The 13,354-nt window shown below is 38.1% G+C and overlaps 1 protein-coding gene across 3 annotated transcripts in view; it reads left to right on the forward strand.

Moving 5' to 3' along the window:
* The window catches only part of MPLKIP (M-phase specific PLK1 interacting protein), a 138,266-nt gene that overhangs the window by 39,832 nt on the left and 85,080 nt on the right, over positions 1-13,354 (forward strand). The gene's annotated exons all lie outside the window — the stretch shown is intronic.

Below are 13,354 nucleotides of genomic sequence, written 5' to 3' on the forward strand. Positions count from 1 at the left end.
ATGTAGCATTCTTAAAAAAATAACTATTTTCTAATATTTTGTTAAAAATATTCAACGAGAGATATCAGCTTGTCATTTTTTCTTGAGGTCCATGTCTGGTTTTGGTGTCAGGGTCATGCTGAATTTATACAATGAATTCCTTAATTCTGTAATCTCTAAAAGTTTGTGAAAATTATAACTTTTTCTGTGTTTGGAAGATTTCCTTTTTTTTTTTTTATTCAGTGAAAGGAGGGGAGATAGACTCCATCATGCACCCCAACTGGGATCCACCTGGCAATTCCACTAGGGGGTGATGCTCTGCTCATCTGGGGCCCTTGCTCCATTGCAACTGCAGCCAGTTTTTTAGTGTTTGAAGGGGAGGCCATGGAGCCATCCTCAGTGCCTGGGCCAACTCGTTCTAATCGAGCAGGAGGAGAGGAGAAGAGAGAGAGGGGTAAGGGAGGGTTAGAGAATGAGCGCTTTTCCTGTGTGCCCTGATCGAGAATCAAACCCGAGACATCTAAACGACCGGCCGATGCTCTATCACTGAGCCAACCCAAAAGGGCTTGGAAGATTTTTTTTTTGAATATTCAAAAAAAATTTTTTTAATTAATTTTAATGGAGTGACATTGATAAATCAGGGTACATATGTTCAGAGAAAACATCTCTAGGTTATTGTGACATTTGATTATGCTGCATTCCCATCACCCAAAGTCCAATTGTCTTCCGTCACCTTCTAACTGGTTTTCTTTGTGCCCCTCCCCTCCCCCAACCCCATCCATCTCCTCCCCCCCACCCCATAACCACCACACTCTTGTCCATGTCTCTGAGTCTCATTTTTATGTCCCACCTATGTATGGAATCATATAGTTCTTAGTTTTTTCTGATTTACTTATTTCACTCAGTATAATGTTATCAAGGTTCATCCATGTTGTTGTAAATGATCCGATGTCATCATTTCTTATGGCTGAGTAGTATTCCACAGTAAATATGTACCAAAGCTTTTTAATCCACTCGTCCACTGACAGACACTTGGGTTGTTTCCAAATCTTCACTACCATAAACAATGCTGCCATAAACATGGGGGTGCATTTCTTCTTTTCAAACAGTGCTATGGTGTTCTTGGGGTATATTCCTAAAAGTGGTATAGCTGGGTCAAAAGGCAGTTCAATTTTTAATTTTTTGAGGAATCTCCATACTGTTTTCCACAGTGGCTGCACCAGTCTGCATTCCCACCAGCAGTGCAGGAGGGTTCCCTTTTCTCCACATCCTCGCCAGCACTTACTCTATGTCGTTTTGTTGATGAGTGCCATTCTGACTGGTGTGACATGATATCTCATTATGGTTTTAATTTGCATTTCTCTAATGATTAGTGATGTTGAGCATTTTTTCATATGCCTATTGGCCATCTGTGTGTCCTCTTTGGAGAAGTGTCTATTCATTTATTTTGCCCATTTTTTGATTGGATTGTTTGTCTTCCTGGTATTGAGTTTTACAAGTTCTTTATAAATTTTGGTTATTAACCCCTTATCAGACGATTCTCAAATATATTCATATTCTCCCATTGTGTAGTTTGTCTTTTTATTCTGTTCATATTGTCTTTAACTGTGCAAAAGCTTTTCAGTTTGATATAGTCCCATTTGTTTATCCTGTCTTTTATTTCACTTGCTCGTGGAGATAAATCGGCAAATATATTGCTGCGAGAGATGTCAGAGAGCTTACTGCCTGTTTTCTTCTAAGATGCTTATGGTTTTATGGCTTACATTTAAGTCTTTTATACATTTTGAGTTGTTTATTTTTGTGAATGGTGTAAGTTGGTGGTCTAGTTTCATTTTCTGGCAAGTAGCTGTCCAATTTTCCCAACACCATTTGTTGAAGAGGCTGTCTTTACTGGAATGTATGCTCTTACCTCCTTTGTCAAATATCAGTTGTCCATGAAAGTGTGGGTTTATTTCTGGGTTCTCTGTTCTGTTCCATTGATCTATATGCCTGTTCTTATGCCAGTACCAGGCTGTTTTGAGTACAATGGCCTTGTAGTATAACTTGATATCTGGAAGTGTGATACCTACCACTTTATTCTTCCTTTTTAAAATGGCTGAGGCTATTCGTGCTCTCTTTTGGTTCCATATAAGTTTTTGGAATGTGTTCTATATCTTTGAAGTAAGTCATTGGTATTTTAATCGGTATTGCATTGGATTTATAAATTGCTTTGGGTAATATAGACATTTTAATGATGTTTATTCTTCCTAACCATGAGCACAGTACATGCTTCCACTTGTTTGTATCTTCCTTGATTTCTTTTGTCAATGTTTTATCATTTTCCAACTACAAGTCTTTAATCTCCCTGGTTAAATTTATTCCTAGGTACTTTATTTTTTTGGTTGCGATGGTGAAGGGGATTGCTTCCTTAATTTCTCTTTCTGACAGTTCATTGTTAGTGTATAAAAATGCCTCTGATTTCTGAGTATTAATTTTATATCCTGCCACCTTGCTGAATTCATTTATCAGGTCCAGTAGTTTTTTGACTGAGCCTTTAGGGTTTTCTATATACAATATCATATCATTTGCAAATAATGATAGTTTTACTTGTCCTTTTCCAATTTGGATGCCTTTTATTTCTTTTTCTTGTCTGATTGCTGTGGCTAGGACTTCCAGAACTATGTTGAAAAAGAGTGGTGAAAGGGGGCACCCCTGCCTTGTTCCTGATCTTAAGAGGATTGCTTTTAATTTTTTCCCATTGAGTATGATGTTGGCTGTGGGTTTGTCATAGATGGCCTTTATCATGTTGAGGTTTGTTCCCTGTATTCCCACTTTGCTGAGAGTTTTGATCATGAATGGGTGCTGGATTTTATCAAATGCTTTTTCTGCATCTATTGAAATTATCATGCGGTTTTTCTCCTTCCTTTTCTTTATGTGATGAATCACATTGATTGATCTGCGAATATTGTACCAGCCTTGTCTCCGAAGAATAAATCCCACTTAATCATGGTATATGATTTTTTATATATATTGCTGGATCTGGTTGGCTAATATTTTGTTGAGGATTTTAGCATCTAAATTCATCAGGTATATTGGCCTATAATTTTCTTTCTTTGTGTTGTCTTTGCCTGGTTTTGGAATCAGAATTATACTCACCTCATAAAAGGAGCTTGGAAGTCTTCCTTCCTCCTGAATTTTTTGGAAAAATTTGAGAAGGATAGGAGTTAGTTCTTCTTTGAATATTTGGTAGAGTTCACTTCTGAAGCCATCAGGCCCAGGACTTTTCTTTTCTTTTTTTTTGTGGCAGAGACAGAGAGAGGGACAGATAGGAACAGACAGAAAGGGAGAGAGATGAGAAATATCAATTCTTCGTTGTGGTTCCTTAGTTGTTCATTGATTGATTTCTCATATGTGCCTTGACCACTGGCCTTCAGCAGACCGAGTAACCCCTTGCTCGAGCCAGCAACCTTGGACTTAAACTGGTGAGCTTTGCTTAAACCAGATGAGCCCACGTTCAAGCTGGCAACCTCGCAGTCTTGAACCTGGGTTCTCCACATCCCAGTTCAATGCCCTATCCACTGCGCCACCGCCTGGTCAGGCAGGACTTTTCTTTTTTGGGAGTTTTTTGATAACTGTTCCAATCTCCTTTGTTGTAATTGGTCTGTTTATGTTTTCTGATTCTTCCAGATTAATTTTTGAAAGATTATATGTTTGTCCATTTCATCTAGGTTGTCTAGTTTTTTGGCGTACAGTTCTTCATAGTATTTTCTTACAATATTTTGTATTTTTGTTGTGTCAGTTGCTATTTCTCCAGTCTAATTTTTAATTTTATTTATTTGAGTCCTTGCTCTTTTTTTCTTGGTGAGTCTGGTTAAAGGTTCATCGATCTTGTTTATCTTTTCAAAGAACCAGCTCCTGATTTCATTGATCCTCTGTATTGTTTCTTTAGCCTCTATGTCATTTATTTCTGCTCTGATCTTTATTTATTTCCTTCCTTCTACTACCTCTGGGCTTTACTTGCTGTTCTTTTTCTAGTTCTTTTAGATGCAGGGTCAAGTTGTTTATTTGAGCTTTTTCTAGCTTCTTAAGCTATGCCTATAATGCTATAAACTTCCCTCTCAGGACTGCTTTTGCTGTAGATTTTTTTTTTTGAGTGAAGCATTCTGAGCCTTATATTCTATTTCTTTCAAAAATGTGACTTAAATTTCTTCTTCCATCAATCAGTCTTGAGTTGTATTTGTCTATTTTATCTAAGTTACCAAATTTATTAAAACAGTTAATAAGAGCATATACTGTCTGGTTCCCTCAATTCAAAGCTTAAGAACAGGCAAAAACAATCAAAGGTGATAGAAGTTAAAATAGCTTCTCTAGGGGTAATGACTGAGAAGGAGCAAGACCATACGGAGTGATAGGTTCATTCTCTACCTCTCTCTGGCTGGTGGTTACATATATACCATATAAACTGGATGGGAATAAACATACAAAAATTCATTACATGCCTTAATATTACTTTAACTTATATATGTTATGTTTAATTTTAAAATAAAAGTAAAAGTAAAGCTTAGCCTGTGATTTTGATGCCCACTCATGACTGAAACTTTTGCGTTCGGGCACAGCCTGGGAGCAGCAATCTGAGCACAGGATGACAACAACATATTCAAGATGAATGGTTCAGATGCTGAGAGACTCACACCACTTCCTTCTAGCAAATGTAGTGGTAGCTCATATCATCTCTTCCAATGGAAACAGAGAAATAGACCATTATCTGAACTGGAAAATAAATTTGTGTTAAAAAAAAGAAGAGATGAACTATATGTACTTTTGACAGCTCTGCACTATCACTTCTTTCAGGTGTTAAAACGGAACTGACAGAAGATAATGCAAATATTTTATATTCTGTGGAAAGCATCAATGATGAATATTGTTATTGGTTGACTGAAACCGATATCTTCCAACATAAATTTTATTTTATTACAAAGACATTTTTCTGAGTTAAAATTAAAAATAAGCATCAATGATTATAAGCAAAATTCCCCCTTCACCACACCCACCCAGTCTTTCTCCAACAGCAAACACACATAAAGCAATTACTATACTATATACCAGGTGCTGTTACTTAATCCTCAAAACTTAGGTATTGTACACATCTAACGAACATAAAAACTGATGATCAAAGTTTTGATAACTTGCTTAAAGTTTCACAGATTAATAAATAGTAAAACCAGGATTTGGACTGGTTTGTAAGCCTGCTTTTGAAAGCACTTTGATCAATAATCACCCACAACCAGTTTGAGTTTTCAAATTCTTTGAAATATTTAAAGCTAAATAGAAGCAGTCTATACACATTACAAATCAACAGAAGACCCCAAAATACATATTTTTTAAAAAGGAGAAAATGAAAATCAGTTTAGCAAAAGATTAGGAACAAAGCCAGGAAGGTACCATTTAAAAAAAAATTTTTTTTAAAGACAAACAGAGCCTGACCTGTGGTGGCACAATGGATAAAGCATCAACCTGGAATGCTAAGGTTGCCAGTTCAAAACCCAGGGCTTGCCTGGTCAAGGCACACATGGGAGTTGAGGCTTCCTGCTTCTCCCCCCTTCTCTCTCTCCCTCTCTCTCTCTCTCTCTCTCTCATGTGCATGCACTTTCTGTCTCTCTAACAACCTTAAAATTTTTTTAAGAAAAATAAAGACAAACATTATAAAATAAAATGACAGAAACTCAAGTAATTCAAAACGTAAAAAAATAAAGAAAAATTAAACTTGCATGGAAAAAAATTAAGTACTTATGACCTGGTATGCGCTGAATATAACACTGAATATATTAAGCAAAAAGGATTAGACATATAAGGAAAAATACATAATAGAGGCATAAGAATTTATTTTACATGTCTCACTGCTTGAGAGATAACAAAGGATATAGAGTATCTGGGCACTAGTGTTTAATTGATAGTATTGATTTAATGGTTATATGAAAACTGTACCGTCTGACTAGGCGGTGGCGCAGTGGATAGAGCGTCGAACTGCGATGCGGAGGACCAGGTTCAAGACTCCGAGGTCGCCAGCTTGAGTGTGGGCTCATCTGGTTTGAGCAAAGCTCACTAGCTTGGACCCAAGGTAGCTGGCTTGAGCAAGGGGTTACTCGGTCTGCTGAAGGCCCACAGTCAAGGCACATATGAGAAAGCAATCAATGAACAACTAAGGTGTTGCAGCGTGCAACGAAAAACTAATGATGGATGCTTCTCATCTCTCTCTGTTCCTGTCTGTCTGTCCCTATCTATCCCTCTCTCTCTCTCTGTCACTGTAAAAAACAAAACAAAAAAAACTGTACCAAAGGACATACCCATCCTAGCACCCAGAAAATGTTTACAAAAATTGCTTAGCAACCTAAAAAGAAATTTTTAATAAATTCCCAAATGAACCTACATGTACTAGAAATTACAAGTTAATAACAAAAACACTAAAATAAAAAATTTAAATATACCAAACACCTTAATAATTCCTGGATCAACTGCAAACAAATTTGCAACCTCGAAATATCTAGAAAACAATAAAAATATATACAACGTTCTTAATTAACCTATAGGATGGTGCCAAAGTAATAGAAAATTCGTAAACATTCAAATGGTCTTAGAATTGGAAGAAAAAGGAATGGACCAATTTAACTCAAGAGGTAGAAATAAATAAAGCAAAAAATAAAGAAATAAAGAAATAAAAGGATTCAAAATAACGCTAAAATAAATTAGAAATAAGTGATAGATTATTATTTCCTGATGGTGAAAAGAGTATGGAGGTGGAAGGGGGAAAATCCTATTTGTCTAATCAAGGAGAAAAGGGTATTTTAATAATAGATCATAATTGTATTTATTTTTTAAAAATTATTTATTTTGTATTTTTCTGAAGTTGGAAACGGGAAGACAGTCAGACAGACTCCCGCATGCGCCCAACTGGGATCCACCCGGCATGCCCACCAGGGGGCGACGCTCTGCCCATCTGGGTGGGGCGTTGCTCTGTTGCAACCAGAGCCATTCTAGTGCCTGAGGCAGAGGCCATGGAGCCATCCTCAGTGCTCGGGCCAACTTTGCTCCAATGGAGCCTTGGCTGTGGGAGGGGAAGAGAGAGACAGAGAGGAAGGAGAGGGGGAGGGGTGGAGAAGCAGATGGGTGCTTCTCCTGTGTGCCCTGGCCGGGAATCGAACCCGGGACTCCTGCATGCCAGGTCGACATTCTACCACTGAGCCAGCCGGCCAGGGCCTCATAAATGTATTTAAAACATTGAGATTAAGTGCAGCTATATGCTAAACACATTTTAAATATAAGGTAGACTATATGATGAACTTCCAGAACAAGGGAAATTACCAAGATTTACTCAAGAAACAGAACCTTGAACAGAATAAAAGGATTCATGAGGAAATAAAAAATTGTGAATTACCTTCAAGAAAGAGTCAAGTGTATCTGGATATAAATAAAACAGCATAACTTCACTAAAAAGATAATTCTCATTATATTTAAACTATTATAAATCAAATAAAACATGAGTTTTTCAGTTTTCTCTGGAAAGCTATCAAAACTGCTATTGAAAGTCAGATTTATGTCTTATGAATGAATATAAATACAAAAACCTAAATGCGGGGTTAGTTAATAAAATGCTTTTCTTTTTTTTCTTTCTTTTTTTTTTTCCTTAAGAGAAGTTGGGAGGTAGAGACAGATTCCCACATGTGCCCAACCGGGATCCACTTGGCATACCCACTAGGGGGCAATGTTCTGCCCATCTCAGGCTTTGCTCCTTTGTAACCCAGAGGCATTCTAGCACCTGAGGTGGAGGACATGGAGACATCCTCAGCACTGGGGCCAACTTGCTCCAATGGAGCCTTGGCTGTGGGAGGTGAGGGCAGAAAGAGAAAGAGAACGAGAAAGGGAGGGAGAGGGGTGGAGAAGCAGATGGATGCTTCTGTGTGCCCTGGCCAGGGAATCAAACCCAGCACATCCACATGCTGGGCCAATGCTCTACTGCTGAGCAGGTTGGCCAGGACCTGGAAACCTTTTTTTTTTTTTTTTAAACAACATATTAGAAATATAGTAAAGAAAATTTCAAACTTTTTTCTTTTTTTTTTTTTGTACTTTCTGAAGTTGGAAACAGAGAGGCAGACAGACTCCCGCATGAGCTCGACCGGGATCCACCTGGCATGCCCACCATGGGGTGATGCTTTGCCCATCTGGGGTGTCGCTCTGTTGCAACCAGAGCCATTCTAGCACCTGAGGCGGAGGCCATGGAGCCATCCTCAGCTCCTGGGCCAACTTTTCTCCAATGGAGCGTTGGCTGCAAGAGGGGAAGAGAGAGACAGAGAGGAAGGAGAGGGGGAGGGGTGGAGAAGCAGATGGACGCTTCTCCTGTGTGCCCTGGCCAGGAATCCAACCCGGGACTCTTGCACGCCAGGCCGACGCTCTACCACTGAGCAAACCAGCCAGGGCCAGAAAATTTCAAACTTTTAATGAGGAACATGCAAAACAAATTCTATTATGTTTTAAGTGGAAAGACAACCTCTGCCCTGCCCAAGTAAATTAAACAATGTTTCCAGTTAAAATTCTAATAGGGTACTTGGGGAAAGTAATTAAAATGATTCTGATAGTCATATGGAAAAGTAGGCAGAAATAGAAAGTTTTGACAAGGGACAATTAAGTTGGTCCCACAACAAATACTGTGTCACCCACTGTTACAGAAATTGAAAGTGATGAAAATAGACTACAATGACAGATGCATAATTTAATAAAGTGTAGTAGTTGTAACCAGAAGTGAAAGATCAGGGGCGAACAATAACTGAAATCCCAGAAACAGACCCAAGAGAGATGGCACTTTATTTTTCAAGATTTTATTTATTGATTTTAGAGAGAGAAAGGAGGGAGGAAGCATCAACTCCTAGTGCTTCACCTACATGCCTTGATTAGGCATGCCTGGAGTTCCAAACCAGTGACCTTAGTGTTCCAGGTCGATGCTTTATCTTTGCACCACCACAAGTCGGGCTACAGAGATGGTATTTTAAAACTAGGGATAAAATGAATTATTTAACAAATGCTGTTGGCCTAAGTGTAAATTTGGATCATTACCTCACAACAATTAAAATATATATTAAGCCTGACCAGGCAGTGGCACAGTGGATAGAGAGTCGGACTGGGACGCAGAGGACCCAGGTTCAAAACCCTGAGGTCGCTGGCTTGAGCAAGGGGTCACTGGTCTGCTGTACCCCCCCCCCACCATCAAGGCACATATGAGAAAACAATCAATGAACTAAGGTGATACAATGAAGAATTGATGCTTCTCATCTCTCTCCCTTCCTGTCTGTCCCTCTCTGTCACACTCACACACACACACACACACACACACACAAAATCTATATATATTAAAAATCAATTCAAGAATGGATTAGAAGTAGAAAGCTAGAGAAGTAAAATAAAATTTGTATGAAAATCAATCTAAGAGCCTGACCAGGTGGTGGTGCAGTGGATAGAGCGTTGGACTGGGATGTGGAGGACGCAAGTTCGAGACCCCAAGGTCGCCAGCTTGAGCGTGGGCTCATCTGGTTTGAGCAAAGCTCACCAGCTTGGACCCAAGGTCACTGGCTTGAGCAAGTGGTTACTCCATCTGCTGTAGCCCCTCGGTCAAGGCACACATGAGAGAGCAATCAATGAACAACTAAGGTGTCATAATGAAAAACTAATGATTGATGCTTCTCATCTCTCCATTCCTGTCTGTCCCTATCTATACCTCTCTCTCTAAAAAAAAAAAAAAAAAAAAAAAAAAAAAATCAATCTAAGAGAAAGCTTTTCCTAGAAACCATAAGGGGAGATGAATAGACTTTGATATATATAATTATTAAGTTTTCCTATATCAAAATACATCCCTGGAATGTTTAAGATTCTAGTTTTAAAAGGGTGGCTCAATACATCCCAGGGCACTGAGGTCTCAGGTTTGATCCCGGTCAGGGCACAAAGGAGAAGCAATCAATGAGCGCACAACTGAAAAAGGAACTAAGTGGAATGAGTTGATTTTCCTCTATTAAAACAATGGAAAAAACCCAAAAAACCATACCTTCCCTATACATAGGTCTTCAAAGCAACAGAGATAAACACCTAATAATTAGGCATATGAAGGTTAATAAACAAAACACCTAACATAAAATAATGAATTTCATTTGTAATCTAAGAAATATGAATTAAAACAAGATGATTTACCACCTGTTAAACTGGCAGACAAAAAATTTAAAAATGACAAAGCTAAGTGAAAAGGCGAAATAATAAGAATGTAAAACTGGCACACCATTCCTGAGAGCAATTTGAATGCAACCTTAGACCAACAATTCCAAGGGAATTATGTATGCTTGCATGCATGTATGTATGCTTGCATGTATGCATGTGTGTGCACTTTCATATTTCTACTTGTAACAGAAAAGGTAAAAATATTGTGTTCAGCAATAAGAAATTGTTAAATTATGGTTTGTCCATAAAGGAATAATTTCAAACCATTAAAAGGAGGGTCGAATTATGACATAGAAGGATGTTCACAATGTACTATGAAAAAAGCTAATTAAAGTATAATCCTTTAAGAAAAATCAAATATATATTCACATACATCTATCAGAAGGCAAAATATTTATTTCTCTTATTTTCATTTTTTTAAGAGGAGGGAAGATAGATTCCCACATGCACCCCCACTGGGATCCACCCGGCAACCCCTGTTGAACCCAATGCTTGAATCAACCCAGCAGCTATCTTCAGCACCCAGGGCAAAGCTCGAACCAGTCAAGCCCCAGGCTGAGAAAGGGAAAAAGGGAGAGAAGGGGGTGGGCAGAGAGAACCAGATGGTTGTTTCTCACATGTCCTAAAACTGGGATCGAATCCAGGTCTGCACGCTGGGTGCAATGCTGTATCCTCTGAACTAACCAGCCAGGGCCTAAATATATTTTTTAAAGGCAAAATATTAATGGTAGTTATCTCTGGTGTGTTTCTATGTTTGCCTTTTTCTTTTTTTTCTGTGTAAAAACATTTCTTTGTACTAATATTTAGAATACAAGAAGTAAAGAAAAAAGACAGAACTCTAATATGTACAAACATAAAAAGGAAAAAAGGGTTCCTGGTTCTAACCTTGGTCAACAAAACATGCCACAGTAGTTACAAGTGGTCATCTTGATCAGATATTCCTAAGTCTGTCTGCAGATAAGCAAGAAGAAAACAAGGCTAAAAACAGTAGTTTATTTACATACTATCAAATACAGACTTTTTTAATGGCTTGAACACATTAGATTTAACAGCTATAAGACCCTACTAAAAGTTCTTGCAAGAAAAGTACAACAAATTGTGGGGAAAAAATGAAAGGATGATTCACTACACAGCTTCATTTGGAATGCAATTAGAACCAGAAAACTCTTTTTAATGGGACATTTGATAGGGTGAAATGAAAAAGACCCACAAAATTTTAGTCTATATAATTCAAAGGGCAAGATCTTTCAATTATGGTTAAAATTTTGTTTTCCCATCTTCAACTGGATCCTTTGACAACTTAATAGCTTTTAGTTTTAATTAAACTAGAAACAGTTTAATAAATTATCTGAGGAGGCTTTTGGTACATGACAAACCATTGCTCTCCTTATAGAGCAACTTAAAAATTTAAAAACCCTTCAAAAATATAAAAGCAATGTTTGCAAGTCTGCTTGCTGCTATCAGTCTTCTTCCTAAAATAGAAAATAAAATTTTATGATTCAGGTTTATTATCTAATTTTTGGATATTTCAGTAACTAGTCTTTAAAAAAAAAAAAGACTCCTTTTAAAGACTATCCCCACATATGAAAAAAAGTCTCTAAAGGCATTATGTTTTCCAAGATTGTTTATTTTCCTAATTTTCTGATTTGTTTTTAAGTTGACTATTTAAAGTCATCTGTGTTAAACTCTTGTTTAGTATTCTAAATTTAATTATTTTATTTTACTAAAACCCTGGTATTTTAATTCAGTCTTACTGAAAAGGTAAGTATTTACTAGAATTCAGACATGGCTTAGAGGAGCAAGCACTGGCAATTATCTCTCTTAAGTCTTATTTTTCTTAACAGTAAAGTGAAGAGATGAACTAGACGTTTTTAAATTACCAGGACATCCTGTTCAGCCTTTAAAATATAAAATCCAATATCCCAGGGTATCAGTAGAGCTTCATTCAAAACATATTTCAGATTTACTTCAAAAAATAAAAGAGCAAAGGTAAAAAATTATCACAAGTTGGATTAAGCTTATAACAAATACAGCAAAACTTTTAACTCAGAAGTACCAGTAAAACTAATCTGTAAGTATTTAACCCTTTTACCCTCCATTTTCCTCAAGAAATCTTTATATTTCCTACAAATTGGCTTACTGAAAACTAGCTAGATTAAAATTAGTTTTCATTACTGAGTTTCCAGTTCAATTTCCAGAACCTTATTTCTCTATTCAAATATGACTTGAAAATTTTAAAATTCATTTTTTTTAAATTTTTTTATTGATTTTAGTGAGAGAGGAAGGGAGAGAGATAGACAGGAACATTGAACTGTTCCCGTATGTGCCCTGACTGGGGAACAAACCAGCAACCTCTGCGCTTCGGGACCATGCTCCAACCAACCCAGCTACACAGCCAGGGCAAAAAAAGACATTCACATTCTCAGGTACAAAATACCACTAGCTTTTCCAGACACTTTTTAAATCATCTTGTTTACTGTCGCCAACTAGAAGCATGACTTCCATGTTTATTGGAAGAACAGTACCTAGCACTTTTTTTTTTTTTTTTTTTTACGTTTTTCTGAAGCTGGAAACAGGGAGAGACAGTCAGACAGACTCCCGCATGCGCCCGACCGGGATCCACCCGGCACGCCCACCATGGGGCGACGATCTGCCCACCAGGGGGCGATGCTCTGCCCATCCTGGGCGTCGCCATGTTGCGACCAGAGCCACTCTAGCGCCTGGGGCAGAGGCCACAGAGCCATCCCCAGCGCCCGGGCCATCTTTGCTCCAATGGAGCCTTGGCTGCGGGAGGGGAAGAGAGAGACAGAGAGGAAAGCGCGGTGGAGGGGTGGAGAAGCAAATGGGCGCTTCTCCTATGTGCCCTGGCCGGGAATCGAACCCGGGTCCTCCGCACGCTAGGCCGACGCTCTACCGCTGAGCCAACCGGTCAGGGCCAGTACCTAGCACTTTGCAGGCACAGAATATATGACTGACAGAATGAAGCTCTGAATCACAGCTAACACATTATCTTAATTTACATTCCATAAACTATTTAAATTAATAAACCCCTTAAAATTAGTCTTTTAAAATTACATGGTTGAGTGCAACTCTCCAACACATAATGGATTAAAGACAGGAAAAATAATGAGGTGCATGCAGA

This window comes from Saccopteryx leptura, chromosome 6 (assembly GCF_036850995.1).
Source record: "Saccopteryx leptura isolate mSacLep1 chromosome 6, mSacLep1_pri_phased_curated, whole genome shotgun sequence".
Classification (NCBI taxonomy): domain Eukaryota; kingdom Metazoa; phylum Chordata; class Mammalia; order Chiroptera; family Emballonuridae; genus Saccopteryx; species Saccopteryx leptura.